Source organism: Alligator sinensis, unplaced genomic scaffold (assembly GCF_000455745.1).
Source record: "Alligator sinensis unplaced genomic scaffold, ASM45574v1 scaffold737_1, whole genome shotgun sequence".
NCBI classification, from domain to species: Eukaryota; Metazoa; Chordata; order Crocodylia; family Alligatoridae; genus Alligator; species Alligator sinensis.
In genome coordinates this window covers 2,086,123-2,090,042 of record NW_005841930.1, presented here as the reverse complement: position 1 = coordinate 2,090,042, position 3,920 = coordinate 2,086,123, and the positions used below count along the sequence as shown (strand labels likewise).

General features: G+C 46.7%; 1 protein-coding gene across 1 annotated transcript in view; it reads right to left on the bottom strand.

Annotated features, from left to right (window-relative positions):
• Positions 1 to 3,920, bottom strand: part of REV3L (REV3 like, DNA directed polymerase zeta catalytic subunit) — a gene marked incomplete at its 5' end in the record, with an annotated part of 206,159 nt that overhangs the window by 39,781 nt on the left and 162,458 nt on the right. The window lies entirely within an intron of this gene.

Sequence of the window (3,920 nt, the reverse complement as noted above, 5' to 3'; positions counted from 1 at the left end):
TACAGGGGAAAATACAATGATATATTGTGCAGAGATGTGGACTTTTTAGTGTTCCATCTTGTAGCCAAGGGCAGTAAGAAAGAACTGGGGTGATCCCAATGAATACTGCTATTCCAGGAGATTCCAGTTTCACAAATAGAGTGAAAGTATACCCGGAAGTAGAATTTAATACAGAGAGAATTGCTAGAACCACCTCAAAATAAAAAAAATGCAAAAAGATCTATACTTCACTTCTTTTCTCTTCTTAACTTTTGTTGCTATACCTATATATCCAAATAGTGGATTTACTCGATTAGAAGATGAGCGCCCTGCCCCACCACCCTTTAACAAGGGGGAAAAAAGTCCCTTGCCTTACAATCAAGCATGAGGCAGTGGAGGGCAGAGCCACAGCTGCTGCATGCCCCCTGCTGCCTTGGCATGCCCAGCCACTCCTCCCCCATAGTCCCCAATCTCACCCTGCACTGCTTCTCCCCCTCTCTTCCCCTCTGCTGCACTCTCCCTTACCTTTGCTCTATGCCAGCAGGCTCTGTCCTCACAGTCAGGAGCATGTGCTCTAGCCTGGCCCTGTTGCAGTAGTGCTGGCTCTGCACAGCTGCTACAGGGCTGGGCTGGAGCCATGCTCTGTACCCCACGTTATAGCAGGGATGGAGTCTCCCAGTGAAGAGCAAAGATAAAGGGGGGTGCAGGGGCAGAAGCGGGTGGGTGGAGAATTTTGGTGGGGAAGACAGGAAGAAGGGGAGGCAGGGACCCAAGCCTGGAGTGGGGGGAGCAGAAACAGTATGGAGTGGGCAAGAGGGAGGTGGGGACAGGGGAAGTGGAAGGAATTGGGGCAGCCTGTGGCTGCAGCAGGGGTAGGCATGATGAGGGTATGTGGGGAGAGGTACAGGCAGCAAGGGGAAGGCTGCCTGTCTCTCTGCCTCTACTCTGCCTGCCCCATTACTACCCTCCACCACCTGCTCTACCATGTGCCCCCCTACTGACTCCTCCACTGTCTGTCCTCCCCACAGACTGCCCATTACTAGCCCCTTTGTCATCTCCCCACCACTGCCTTAAGATGATCCTCCAATTCACAATGATCCTCCAATAATTAGATTCCATACATGGCATATTATAATACATTTATAATGTATTTTATATATTATAATACATTAAAAAAATATACATGTATAATGCATTTAAAATCCAATCATCTTCCCTGATAATATACAGTGGATTCAAGGAGACTTCAATAAACTTTCTACAACATTCATCCTACAAAGAAATGGAACAAATTACTTCAAGAACAAGCTCCCCAGCCACAAAACAACCATCAGAGGAACAACACCAACACCTTACAACATTCCAACCTCAGACTTGATGAAACTGAAAACAGCAACCAACCCACAAATATTATCAATCTCTCCACACACATGCTTACCAAAACTGAAAAATCTGTTTTTTCTAAAGGCCTAAATTTCTGCCCAGAAAAATACTGTAATAAAATACTTCAATGTGGAGAACTAGAAGAATTCTTCCGATACCTCCGCCTCAAGGAATATTTCCATGACCAAACTGAATCCACTCCCAACAGCAACTCATCCTCTGACAACACTCAGGAAAACATCAACCCCAAAAAACGATCAGATTGGACACCTCACAGTGGACGAAACCCTAACCTTGACCGCTACATTGACTGCTTCAGGGAAAGAATGAACAATGAAATAATCAACAACACACGCCACCATAACAACCTCTCTCTACCAGAGAAAAAGGCCATAGAAACTCTAAGATCTAACCACCAAATAGTAATAAAACCAGCAGATAAAGGAGGAGCCATAGTCATCCTAAACTGTGAGGATCACATAAAGGAAGCCAACAGACAACTCTCTGACACCACCTACTACAAAGAACTACAAGAAGATCCTACTCCCCTTTTCACCAAGAAACTCAACAATACCATCGAATCATTTCCAACAGGACTACAAGAAAAACTGCAGACCTTGATCCCCCTACTACCTAACCCAGGGACTTTTTACATGCTCCCTAAAATCCACAAACAAGGGAACCCTGGCAGACCCATCATATCCAACCATGGGACCCTAACTGAAGAAACATCAGGTTTCATTGAATCAATCCTAAAACCGCTCGTCACCCACAGAACAAGTTGTGTCCAAGACACTAAAGACTTTCTACGGAAACGTAAAAACATAGACCACCTTCTCAGCAACACCCTCCTAGCCACCATGAACGTTACCAGCCTATATACCAACATCCCACACCAGGATGGCATCCAAGTCTGCCTTACATATCTACAGGAACAAGATTACAACTCAGAATACAGACCCCAAAGATATTACTGACCTCATACACTTCATCCTCACACATAACAATTTCACTTTTAATAACCAACACTTCCTCCAGAAGATGGGAACAGCTATGGCACCAAAATGGCCCCACAGTATGCCAACCTTTTTATGAATCACCTGGAAGAAGACTTCCTCAAGAACTGCACCATCAAACCCTTGCTATACTTAAGATATATTGATGACATCTTCATCATTTGGACTGAAAACCTACAATCTCTGATTGAGTTCCATCAGAAGTTCAACAATCACCATCCATTCATCCATCCATCCATCCCTTGAATACTCCAGCACCAACATCTCCTTTTTGGACACAATGATCAGTATCCAGAATGATAAATTACAGACCACGTTATAAAAGAAACCCACAGACCAACATATATATGTGTATATGTACACATGTAGGGACGCAGACAGGAAGGCTAACCGCACCTTGTCATGCATCCATAGATGCATTACGAGCAGGTCCAAGGAGGTGATCCTCCCCCTCTATGCGACATTGGTCAGGCCGCAGTTGGAGTACTGTGTCCAGCTCTGAACACCACACTTCAGGAGGGATGTGGACAGCATCGAGAGGGTCCAGAGGAGGGCCACTCGCATGATTAGGGGGCAGCAGGGCAGGCCCTACGAGGAGAGGCTACAGTCAAGCCTCCACAAAAGAAGGCTGAGAGGAGATCTGGTGCCCGCCTATAAACTTGCCAAGGGGGACCAGCAGGCAATGGGAGAGTCTCTGTTCCCCCAAGCACTACTGGGGGTAACAAGGAACAACAGCCACGAGTAGATTCAGGCTAGATTATCAGGAGGCACTACTTCACTGTCAGGGTGGTTAGGAGCTGGAACCAACTTCCAAGGGAAGTGGGTGCTTGCCCCTACACTGGGGGTCTTCAAAAGGAGGCCAGACAGCCACCTCACTGGCATCATTTGACCCCAGCATCCTTTCTTGCCCATGGCAGGGGATTGGACTAGATGATCTGCTTAGGTCCCTTCCAACCTTACCAGCTATGAAACTATATCTGCACAGAACCAGCAATCACCCTAAACACACCAAAAAAGCTGTGATATACAGCCAAGCCCTCAGATACCACCGAATTTGCACAGAAGAGAACACCTGCGATTGCCACCTCACCAATCTTAAAAAAGGCTTTCACCCAACAAGGACACTCCTCCAGAGAGATAGATCGCACGTTTGAAAGAGCCACCCGGATACCACATGAAGAACTGCTGCAGTACAGAGAAAGCCCTCTGCAAATCGTACACCGCTGGTTATGACATCACCCCTCCCTTGAACCTGTATGGAAAATCCGCAAACAACTGCAACCCATACTAGAAAGAGACCCTATTCTTAGAGAGATCTTCCCAGAGCCACCCATCCTAGCTTTCAAACAAGTACCGAACCTCGCCAACCTCATCACCAGAAGCAAACTTCCTCAAGCCCACAACACACCAAATGGATGCAGACCATGTCATGGCAAGACAAGCAAAACCTGCCAACACATCACCACCACCCCCACAATCACTACACCCCACAACAGAGCCATCAGCATCCCTGGATCTTACAGCTGCACCTCCAGAAATGTA